Source organism: Melitaea cinxia, chromosome Z, assembly GCF_905220565.1.
Source record: "Melitaea cinxia chromosome Z, ilMelCinx1.1, whole genome shotgun sequence".
Lineage (NCBI taxonomy): Eukaryota > Metazoa > Arthropoda > Insecta > Lepidoptera > Nymphalidae > Melitaea > Melitaea cinxia.
Window position 1 is genome coordinate 6,532,292 of NC_059424.1, and position 13,438 is coordinate 6,545,729.

General features: G+C 29.9%; 1 protein-coding gene across 1 annotated transcript in view; it reads right to left on the bottom strand.

The window, feature by feature from the left end:
* LOC123668366 (coiled-coil domain-containing protein CG32809) overlaps positions 1 to 9,812 on the bottom strand; it is a 169,589-nt gene extending 159,777 nt beyond the window's left edge. The window contains exon 1 of the mRNA XM_045602099.1: positions 9,328 to 9,812. The gene's annotated coding sequence lies outside the window, so the exon portion shown is untranslated. The remainder of the gene's footprint in view (positions 1 to 9,327) is intronic.
* Positions 9,813 to 13,438: the final 3,626 nt, after the last annotated feature.

Genomic DNA, 13,438 nt, shown 5'->3' on the forward strand with positions numbered 1-13,438 from the left:
GTAGGGGCACAGCAGGAATTTCCTGCTCAAAATATGGAGCAGCCCGACTGGGGTAGTACCTCGACCTTACAGAAGATCACAGCAAAATAATACTGTTTTCAAGCAGTATGGTGTTCCTGTTGGTGAGTAAGGTGACCAGAGCTCCTGGGGGGATTGGGGATTGGGTCGGCAACGCGCTTGCGATGCTTCTGGTGTTGCAGGTGTCTATAAGCTACGGTAATCGCTTACGATCAGGTGAGCCGTACGCTTGTTTGCCGACCTAGTGACATAAAATAATTGTGTTTGCTCGCAAACGAAAAAAAAACGGACTTCAATTACATCGACAAGTAATACAGCGTAGATCGACGAAAAAATAGTCAAGTAACTACGCGTTATCAAAGATTACTCAAAAAGTAGTTATCAGATCTCGATAAAATTTATATGTGACCACATGATAAACATCAGCTTTCGATTAAATTAAAAATTATTAAAATCGGTACACCCAGTCAAAAGTTATTGCGGATTGTCAAGAAGTTCTCTCGATTTCTCTGGGATCCCTTTATCAGATCCTGGTTTCCTTATTATGGTACCAAACTAGGGATATCTCCTTTCCATCAAAAAAAGAATTATCAAAATCGGTACATCCAGTAGAAAGTTAGGCGGTATAATACAACACAGGTCGACGAAAAAAGCGTCAAGTAAAAACGCATTATTAGATATAACTCGAAAAGTAATTGTTAGATCTCAAATAAATTTAAATGGGACCAATTGACACACACCACCTTTCGATTAAAAAAATTTGTCGAAATCGGTCCACCCGGTCAAAAGTTCTGATGTAACATACATAAAAAAAAAAATATAGTCGAATTGAGAACCTCCTCCTTTTTTTGTAAGTCTGTTAAAAAAAAAGAACGTTTATAGAATTTATGACTGTTTAAGTAATTTATCTTTATGAGAAAAAATAAAAATCACTTACTATTAAAGACTAAAACAAACAATTTACATTAAAAACAAATAAAAATATATAGATTTTAACAAACAACAAAACAAAAACAAAATAATGATACAAGAAACTAAGTTTAAAGAAAATTAATGGGGGTTTCCTAAAAGAGAAAAGTTCGTGAGTAGATAAATTTGACAATCAATCTTCAAAAACTGGTTTTCACTGATATCCTTTTTTTTATACGAAGAACCCGAGACACACTAAGCAATTTTTGTGTTATCAAAGAAACAAAACACGAAAAAATCACGACGTTATCATATAACAAGCGGAGCAGTTATCAGTAAAGTTAAAGCAGATCTATTTATTAATGAAGAAAATTAGCAATATAATTATTAAAAATATATATTTAAATACATACTGTCATTTTCTTGCAGCAAGATATCCATTACATTTGGTTTAAGAATACAGGTGTGATAGGTTTATCTTGTTTTACTTTGGGTAGAAATCGTATTGCACATACATGACACAATCAGAGATAAGATAACAGCTTGATGACCGACAATATTCTAACAAAATATATATAATTAAAAAAAATTGTATGTCACGTTTGGTTTCTTAAAATATACAAATTAGAATCTATTCCTTTAATTCAGAAACAATTAAGTACATTTTTGAGGGTGTCATGAATATCCTAAGGTGCAATTTTCTTTTTTCTTTTTTTGTTTATAACGTATTTCAATATAGGAATTAAATGATTTTTTTATCAGAAAATGAAAACAAAAACGTATTATTTAATAAATGTTTCTTTAGAGTCTAAATAATTTTGTAACCGTATAAAAGACATTACAGTCGATTTGCTTCGCCTCATTTACTCTTCTCTTGACGTGACATGACTGACGGTATGATGCGATAACCGTATCGTTTTTTTTTTCACTCGTAATAATTTTCACAATTTAACTTTTTGAAGGTTTATTGAGAGTAAAACTTTTGCTTTAAGTTACAAATTATTGTGCCACAACAAATTGATTACTGAAAATCTGCAGGTTCCGCGGTTCATAACGACGAAGTTATCCCCGAACATATATAAAAAAGTATATATATACATATATATACATATATATATACGGTCTAATTAAATTAATTAAATATTATTATTTATTATTATTAATTGAGTAACCTCCTCCGTTTTTGAAGTCGGTTAAACATACTTTAAACTAGCTACATAACTTTCAATTTTAAAGTTACGATCTTATTAATAACAAAGAAAAAATACTTGGTTTTTTTTTTTTTTTAATTCATGGCACTATTCTAGTGGTGACCTATAAATATGAGAAACTCCAACAAAAGTTTATTTCAATTACTGTTTTGTAAAAAATGCAACCGAGTCTCCATTTTGTTCTACTTGGTCTACATTTTAAAATGCTTTTAACTTTAAGAAGAACATGACTGATTTGAAAAGTGAAGTTGCAAAAGTGCTTTTATTTAAGTACTTTTTAAATTTACAGCAAAGCAGCTCAAATGTAGCTAAACTATTTTTATTATACATTAAAATTTAATTTTTCAGTTTTTATGTATAGTATATAATATCTATAAATAAGTAAGTCGTAGAGTTTTAGGGAATTTAGCAAAGTCATATTCAACTTGCGTACCTATAATTTATTTGCTTTAAGTCATTTTAGAAAGTTTTTGTTTTTAAGTTTCTAGCCTTTGACGTAAAAAGATAATTGTTGTAAATTAAACGCCAATTAAGTCTATGTATATTATATGTGATGAAGATTGAATGCGGTTTTTTTAAGTTAAAGCGAATTTTCTTGCGGTTATCCTCAGCTATTATATTTGGTAAAAATAGATTCAAGTTTGAAAAGTACCTACCAGCTGTTTTCCATAATGATGTAACGCATTTTCGGCAAAGCGGAATTAAGTACACGGGTTTCTTTTTTTTAATAACGAAAAAATCAAAAAGTTTTCCACTATTACCGTTAACAATTTTTCAGGTAAAATTTCAAACTTGTGTAAGGCAAAAACCTATTTTCATATTTTTTCACTTTATACACGCAGGCAGTCATTATAACAGTGGTCATTTTGCTACTGTATGGTTACGGCAGTAAAGAATATAGCCACCCCCACTCTTCCCGTGAGTGTCATAAGAGGCGACTAAGGGATAAGATAGTTCCACTACCACCTTAGAACTTAAAAATCCGACCGATGGCGGGATAGCCATCCAACTTTGAAATACACAGACCGAAGACGGGCAGCAGCGTTTTCGGTGCGACAATACCAGCCTTGCGGTCACCTATCCGCCTGACCAGCATGGTGACTATGGGCAACCCACATGAGTTCACGTCATTTTTGGTGCGAACTTGTGAAGTCCTAAGCCCAGCTGTGGACTACGATAGACTGAAGCGAATGACCGAATTTGATGATTATCGTTTTAATCGAAATCTAATCTGTTTCAATTTAAATTTGATCGAGACGTGATGACTATTTTTTGAATTATCTTTCATAGCACGTATTTAGTTAATAATTTTTTCTTCTACCTACGTTTACTTGTATTACCCGTAGATGTAATTTAAGTCAGTTTTTTTTTCCTTTGTGAGCAAATAAAATTATTAACAAATTATCTAGAATCGCTCTGATCTATTAAAATTGATTAATTTATATCAAAAAATGTATTCAAAATTTAAATTAAAAAAGCAACCCAGGAAAGAAGGTCGTATGCGCGCTCGTTAGATTACAATCACAATACTATGACGATGTAACCTCGATAAGCGTATGATGTTACGTATGTTATGACATCATAGGTCGATTTCTATAGCAGTCTGTGTAACGCAGGGCATAGCAAACAAAACATAGATACTTTTAATTACTTTTTACAAGTGAGAAATACTTACATTAATGTTGATTAAATTAGGATCAACAAATTTTTTCAATTTTTAGTCTCATAAAGGTCGAAACTTTTTGTTTATTATAAATAATTCGTAATTTTCTTGGATTAAGGACCACTTACACTTAACTTATGAATAACGGGCATAACAACTGCCAATGATTTTATTTAAAACTCAATAAAAGTTTATTATTATTCACATTATTTCACATTGTGCCTTATCATTATTAAAATACGTATAAGGGTAAAGTATAGGTTGAGGTCGATACGAAATATTATCTGGTACAACTTTTAAAAGTGAAAACTTCTTAAAGATATTTATTTGATACTTACGAATATATCGATACACTATTTTCAAAAATAACTGAAACTATTAAAATAACTAGTAAGTTATAACAACTTGTTGTAAATAGTTAATGCTACAAATCAGATATTAATTTTGAGATACCCGTATAATTTTTTCTATATGAATTTAATGACATACTCGTAAAAGTTATGAGCCTTCTCTAAATGTCAACCTTTTTAACTATTTGTTTTTTTTTTTTTTAATTTTCCAATAGATCGTAAGATTGATACTGAGAAAAGAAATAAACTCGTCAGTTTTTAAGCATTTGAACACTAAGAGAATTTTATTAGCATTCTTGATATTTTTATATACACAGTATTCACCGAAATGCGAAAATCAGTGTTGGGACAACGATGTCTCAACGATATAACGACTTCAAAAAAGGAGGAGGTTACTCAATTCGACCGTATATATATATACCGTATATAACGTATGTTCGGGGATAACTTCGTCGTTTACGTACCGATTTTGATAATTATTTTTTTGTTAGAAAGGAGATAACCCAAGAGTGTTATCCCATGATAAGAAAACCGGGATCTGATGATGGAATTCCAGAGAAATCGAAGGAAACCCTCGTTATTTTTTTTTTTTTTTCGTTTACTTACGTTATATTATATACTTCTCGATGTAACTAAAGTTGGTTTTGTTTTTTTCGTTTGCGTGCAAACACAATTATTTATTTATAATTTTGTATATCTATAATATAAAAATGAGTCGCCTAATGTGTTGCTAAGCGCAAAACTCGAGAACGGTTGGACCGATTTCGCTAATTCTTTTTTTAAAATATTCCTTGAAGTACGAGGATGGTTCTTACGGAGAGAAAAATTCTAAAAAAAAAATAAATTTCCTGAAAAAGTCTAAAAACAACACTTTTCTATACTCCCATTCAAAAGATTTGTGATAATACTTAAAAGTCAATTTGAACTTTAATACCATACGATAAAGTTTGTGTTAGGCGATACGAAGTTCGCCGGGTCAGCTAGTAGCTTTATAATTTAGTATTAGGATCGAATATTGTTGAATTTTATCTTATGTAAGCAGTGTTTGTTACCAATAATTTTTTTTTATTTTAATTATTTATTTAAAAAAACATCATAAGACGATTATGTAGGTACTTGGCAAACGAATTCTATAAAATTTAATGTAGTTAAGTAGATTCGGTAAGTGTAGTCATTACTAACAATTGAGAAAGTATTTTTATGGGACACTGTGATGTCTTCAACACAAATAATATATATATCCTCAACATCACGTCCTAAAATAATAATCAAAATAATTGCACCTAACAAAGTTCGCAAGAATTATTTCATAACTTATCTGAAAATAAAACAATGAATAGTTATAAATTGTGTTTCTTCAAACAATTTTTATTTAATATTAATAAAAATATAATTACACTCAATTATTTGAATAACACTCAAATGATATGATTACTTTATTGAAACAGAAACAGAAAGTTATTTTATCAAATAATTTTTCTTTTGACTGTTCAAAGTTAATCTTGTTTACCTTTTATTTAACATGTATAAATGTTAAGTTATTCGCATTACGGACGGAGAAATCTAGCGAAATCTAGACAAATAAATAAAATCGGAGTGTCTGTTATAATATTAAAATAACCGTTTTTTACTAAATGCATATGGATGTATACACGGTACATATACCAAAATAATATTTTTTTCCAATTTTTGTCTGTGCGTCTGTCTATCTGTCTGTCACGGCTCATCTCTGAAACGGCTGGAACGATTTTGGCGTCTTTCATTCTAGTAATTTATTTATTTTGAAACTCTGCGAACTGAACAAAAATTTATTTTAAATTCCACGCGGACGAAATCCCGGGCGCAGTCATATAAACAATGTAGACCAGAGTCGATAACTTTTGGGTCGAAACAAATAGAACAGAATGAAACCCAATAGAAGAATAAAATATAAAAAGGAATAATAATAATTTTCGGACGATTTGAGGTCAGGAAGTAGGGAGGGGTTAGATTTTAAGATTCAAAACGGTTAATCACGATGTCCGACAGAACTAGTCCTATCGAAAAATGTTAGATAGCAAAGTTGTAGGTAATAAAAAGATTTACAACCTAACTACATAACCTCAAAACTAATACGAACAATTCAAAAACTGGCGGGTTTTATATTTTTACCTCCCACAAAAGAAATATTTCTTCACGAAACTTGGTAAAAACTTACCTTTTTATATGCAAAAATATATTGTAATTTTTTTTACTTACAATGTTTATTTTTCTACGTATTTTGATTAATATCAAATAAGAAGAAAGAAGAAAGAAAGAAAGAAAGAAAGAAAGACATTTATTTGAGACACATACACTGCTTACAGACATACAACAAACACAATGAGAGCACAGATACATTAAAAAAGTAAAAAAAATAAGCATCATTTTCAATCGAAAATTCTTTTCGTAAATATATATTTATACTTCCTGTTCTACTAATAATGTACATTGGAGTATTTTTATTTTTACAAAACAAATATTCTCAAAAAAAATCTTTATCTTCAATATCACGATAACTTTCAATATAGCCTATATTGGAAGTTATCGTTATAATAATAATTTCTTTATTTATAAATAAGTAACGACCCGTTCGACATAGTACTTGTGTAAATAAAAATATATGTAATCCGCATCATTGGCGAACTTCCCAACCATATTGGTAACTACTTTAAATGTGTTTCTTGTTGTATAGTTTTTATTAATAGGTGTGTGATGTATCTTCTAACGTATTGATTTAAATACAATTTTTTAAAGAATTAAAAAGATAATTTTAACTGTTTTAGATAACTCGATTTGAAGGATGGCGGTTTCCAACAGACAAAAGTTTTTGATATACCTATTATGATTTTTCAACATCGAATTCCACTATACCTATTTATTAAATATTTCTCAAATATGATTGATTATGATGATTCGCAAATATGAATCTAAAGCTCTATTCGTAACTTATTTGCAGGATATTCTTTATCCATAACTGGTGAAACCGAAAATATCTGCATAAAAGACACTTTTAAATTTAAAATACTTCAGGTGTAGGTACGTTGTGAGTTAAACCTAAGAGTTAGATAAGTACGTCTCTTGGTTCAATTAGTATTAGGTTAGGTTAGAATTTATATATTTACATATGAAATTGGCGTTTTGTCTTACCGGCCACTTTGATCTCAAATATTTTCTCTTTCGTTTAACGTTTCGAAAACAATAATTCACTTGTTTTTCCTCTTTTGTTTTCCATCTTTACGTCACTCAGTTTACAAAATGAAAAACTTGAAATATCGTGTTATTTACGAGAACGAGTTCCACCGTGCTGCAGAAACGTCTCGAAGGGTAACTTTTTTGGTTCCAACGTTTTCGTTCTGAAAATTTCGATCTACAGGACAAGCCCCGTGGACGGCCGGAAACCAAAGTTGATAATGAATAATTGAAGGCTATTGAAGCGGATCCATCACAAACCACGTTCGAGTTAGCTACAGGCTGCGGTGTTAGTGATAAACTGTTTTAATCCACTTCAAGCAAATTGGGGAGGTGAAAAGGCTTGAAAGGTGGGTTCCTAATGAATTGAGTGAAGCAAACCGACAAACGCACTTAGACTGCTGCGTTACATTACTCAACCAGCACAATAATTAAGGATTTTTAAATCAAATCATTAATGACATGTGATAAAAAGTGGATCATGTACGATAATCGGAAGCGCTCAGCGCAATCGCTGAATCCTGGCGAGCCAGCCAAATCCTGCCTCAAGTGAAAATGAAATCAAAAAAGTTACTTGTGAGCGTTTGGTGTACTGGTGCCCGTGTCGTTTACTACAGCTTTCTTAAATCTGGCCAGACGATTACGACAGATGTCTATTGTCAGCAACTGTAAACCATGATAGATAAGCTAGCTGCTAAACAACCGAGGATAATCAATCGTTCTAGGCCACTGCTGCTTCAACACAACGCTAGACCGCACACGGGACAACAAACGGCAACCAAGTTAGAGGAGCTTCAATTTGACATGTCTAAGACATCCACCGTACTCCTCGGACCTTGCTCCAACAGATTAACATTTTTTTTTTCGAAATATGGATAGCTTCTTGCAAATTTTTTCCTCCTTAGGGGACATCCATTAATTAGCTGAGCTCAATGGGGAGAGGGTCCAATGAAATCTCACCAAATCTCATTTGAACCGAGGGGGGATAATCGAAAATCTCATATCAACTTTGAAAAATATAAAATATTACAGATAGAAAAAAATATATATTTTTTGATTGTTAATTTTGCCCGCTAAAATAAATGACATGGCTATTAAAATCATTTAGATTAATTAAATTTATATAATACTACATTATACTTAAACAGTTTGTTTATTTCTCATCAATCTCTATTATATTTAGCGTCAATCTCACGTAAGGGAATGAGGGAGGAGGGGGGACAATCTCACTAATTCTCACCTAAGGGGGCGAGGCATCTAAACTGATCGAAAAATAGCTTACGTAATTAATGGATATCATCTTACGTCGAAACGTCGTCGTGAGTGACGTCGAAACTAAATTATTAAGTCATATTATAGATTTTTTTTTTTTTTTTTATAAACGTAAGTAAACACTACCATAATTGTTGACGTTGATTTGAAGATAAAAAGGTGATTTTTAATTTGGAGAGACTTTCTTACTTAACTAGGTATGTTGTGATTTTTAAGTTTTAGTCACGATAGAATTAATCTTAATATATATAAATCTCGTGTCACAATGTTTGTCCTCAATGGACTCCTAAACTACTTAACCGATTTTAGTCAAATTTGCACACCGTGTGCAGTTTGATCCAACTTAAAAGATAGGCTATATTTTATTTTGATATATTATGTTATTATTATATTTCAGAAAAAAATAAGGTGATACGAAGTTCGCCAGGTCAGCTAGTAAGCTTATAATAATTTTATAATTTCACAAATTATAACGAATTGCCACTTTTTTAATTTCAAGTTTATGACACTTTATTAGTTCGTTTTTTTCTTATAACAACTTTAATGTTCCTTATCAAGGATAAGCCGCTTCTTCACAGAAATATACTAAAATATTCATAAAAATAAGAAAATTCAAATTCAAGATTAGTGTTATAGTGTTGACAAGATACAGAAAATTGGTTATTATTATGACGAACAATAACTTAGTACTTACCGAATATGAGTCACGTCAATAAATAACGTTATCAAAAACGCTCCTTGAATTTGCCGCAATTATTGCATTATGTCATCAAATGACAGCTTATCTTGGTTATACTTAAACTTAGAATAATTTAAATATGCTGTTTCAAAATAAGGACATAATTATAAGTTATTACCACTGCGAATATTATCTGGGTTGCGCTAATACAATTATCAACGAGCGCATGAATGACTAAACTACGAATAACATTGAAACTAAACTTCTTGTTTTGTCACAAATTTAAAATACATATAACTTAATTATTACCTATATAGCAATTTTATTGTTCACTACTTTATTTATAATCCAGAAATATAATTTTGATGACACTAGCAACCTATTCTTATTTTAAAAATTTAATAAGAAAACTTTAGTATGTGTTTAACAACTTAATATTATAACCTTTTACGAGCATATCTACAACATAGTCCAATTTTTTCGTTAAGTTTGAAGGCCACAATACCTCATTATCCTAAGGCTTTTCCTCTTATATATAGAGTTCGTTTTCGAATGCAATATTACGACGTTCCTTTTGACGAAAGAATCTTCAACATATAGTAAAAGACAACAGTGAATACACTTTTCTCATGTAAGGAACTAAATTCAAGAAAAAAATAAGATCTGATACTTATTTATTGAATTGATATCTCATTTTTATTAATTCCGTTGATTTTTGTTTGCATATTGTAAGTACTCAATACATTTTTAATTAAAAAAAAAAACTTAGCACTCCTTCCTCAATGGATTACATATAAATCGTCGGCAACTCGGCTTGAATTCGACTCGGCCAGATTTAGTCTAGCTATGTCATTCAAAATCAAAATCAAAATCAGCTTTATTAAAATAGGCCCCAAGAGCACTTTCGAATCATCATTTTACAAATTAAAACTTTAAAAATAAATTATTATTTTTGTAAAAGTTAAGCTACCACCGACTCGGAATATAGACTCTGCAGAGAAGAATTGGCAAGAAACTCCGCAGTTACTCTTGAAAAATAATATATAAACTGTGTTCTAGTACAAAATTAGTAACATGTTGCATAAAATACAGCGTCGCTAAGTCCACACATCTTTATTAACTATGTAATCTTGCACCGAATAATAAGCTTTATCCATTAATTTTTTTATTAAAGATTTTAAATTTATGTTGTGACAATTCCAAAATTGTTTGTGGGATTTTATTATACATGCGAATACCATATCCCAGAAAGGAGAGGGTTTACGTTGCGCAATCGAAAACTTGGAGTTACAATTTTGCTATTCCTTCTCGTGTTTAGAATGCGAATGTTACTATTTATTTCAAAACAATGAATATTCTGGTTAATAATATAATATAAATATAGTAATATAGTCTGGTAATATTGTCTGGTGGTATAATATTGTTATAAATATACCGCGGCGCAATTGTTAATATGTCTACCTTTTGAAAAACATCCCGTAGGGAGATTCTAGCTCCAAGATCGTAAATGCATTAAGAAAGAATCAAATTTTTTAATTTGAGACAAATTAATAGACTATTTACTTTTATGTATCAAAGTATACTCTCAAAGATAGGACATTTCGATATGACTACATTTAAACAAAACTAAGATCCCAATCAACCATAAATATCTGATTGTAGTTTGACACATAACAATCAATAGTTACGAAAGTATTTAAAAACGATACTTGGTACTTATACAAATATTTCTTATGGTCGAACTCGTAACCATTATTCCAATTCCAACCATAAGACCATAAACTATTACCATGAAATTATTTCTTCAGGTTTTCAAAAGAAATGTATATTAAAAATGTTACTCAAAAGATTACTTTTGAATATTCAAAATTGATACTAAAAATTATTTAGTTCTTACTGTCCCTTTAAATAGTAGCTTGAATTTTTAGGAGAGCCACCTTGGTTACAAACTAGGTACCTTATCATTAACATATAATCGGGATGTTTGGCCGTAGCATTGGAACATATCTGTTTTGTTACTAAATTATATTGGCAGTACAAAGTATATTTTATTATTTTATATATAAAATATAATAAGATGCACAGCGCGAGCATAGAACTCTATGTGGTGTTTTATATAGAATCATTATAGAATGATGTACAGATTTATTTTAATGTATGCGTTTAAAGAAACGTACTTTCACAGTTTGTTATTGAGTGTGACGTTTGCAATTCACCAAGTACCAAGAACATTTCATTATTTCATTATATCATTTATATGTCCAAAGTGGCTAATTAATTTATTTTCAGAATTAAGAGTGAATGAATAAAGTAATATGACTAATCAACTAATAATGGCAATTGAAAGGGTAATATTTTGTGTGAGTCTTCAACTACAGAGCATATGAGCTATAGTGTAACGAGCTGTTATTGTTAGAGCATTATATTTTTACATATATTCGCCTTTCCAGTATTGTGAATGAAAACAAATATTGAAAAAATTGTATGTTTCTCTTCGTATGTTAGTTTCAGTGATGGAATTGTATGCACAAAAGTGATTAAGTCTGATCCTCTAAAAACCTATTTCACTGTTCTCAACAAATATAAATTAAAACAGTATACGTAATACTAGTATTATATGTATATATCCTCTCATTATTAGGTGTTAACTGACAGATTACCACCTTGGGAACTATCAAATAAGTAGTTTAACTAACCATTTAGTTTTTTTTTTAATTTCCAATCATATGCAATTTTATTGATTTTTCATTCCATGGAACCTTATTTAAAGTATTTGGAAAAATGACAAATGAAAATAGGGATTCATTCAATTCCTAGTTTGGCTGCAGATGCTATGTTTCAAATTTTGTGTCTAAATATTTTGTGATAGGGATGTAATAAATATCTTTATGTACTATTTACTGGAAATAAAGAATTTATTATTATTAGTACTTTATAAAAATTTTAGATTAAAAATTCTAGATTCTCCACTCACAATTTTAGATTTAATATAGTAATCTTATATTTTCTGGTACAATATTACATAGTAATTTAGTTGGAAGACAGTTGTTATGAATTTTTTAAAATAAATTCTTATTATGCTCAAAGCTAAAGAACAAAGATTAACTACTTAATTTATTTCGAAATTAGTAAAATTCTTAGTAATATGTTAACACAGACAACTTGAACATTTAGGGAAAGTTTCTGGTGTAATATTTATTAGTAACTAGCTGTGCCTGCGACATTGTTCGCATGGATTTTAACAAAATAGTTTTTAATTTTGTAGTTCGCAAAGCTATTTTTTTATTTAATTTTTATTTATTAAGCTTTATTGCACACACAAAAAAAAGATATATTTCGGAACGATTAGATACAAAAACAAGTAATGTATGCAAAGGCAGCCTTATCGCTTATAGCGATCTCTTCCAGGCAACCTTTAATAAAAGTAGTATATGAAAAATATGTCGGTAATAGTGCGCAATCAACAATGCAAGTTTAATACACATAATTAAATCAATTTATAGTACTAAACGTACTTATATAATACAATATTCATACATTTAAACGGTATATACCTACATAAATATATACAAACATAAGTAAGCTATCTGTCAATGAAAGTCCTGTCAAAATCGATCCAGCTATTTCAAAGATTAGCCAAAACAAACAGACAATTTTTTTTATTTTGGTATATGTACGGTACATATCGTATACATCCTTATGCATTTAGTAAAAAACGGTAATTTTAATATTACAAACAGACACTCCAGTTTTATTTATTTATCTTAGAAAACATAAAAATTCCTCTCGCTCTTCTATTTGTCACTTTGTGATAATGATTTAGGAAATAAATTATAAGTTACAAGCTTGATTGATAGTAGGTTCAGTAATGATTTGTGTTATAAAAACCTAACAACTTCTTAGGCCTTATACTGACATTCTGTACATGTAACAAAAATAATACAGTTTTTGTCCTATTTTTGAAAAGGAAATTGGCATATTTAATCAAAAAATATAATAAATCTTCTTCATAAAACAAACATAAAAGTTATTATATCTTTACAACCTTGACATATATGTAAATGTAATACCGCTAGATGCTAAGGTTATATGAAGTCACATATGTCAAAAAACAAAGAAAAGGAAT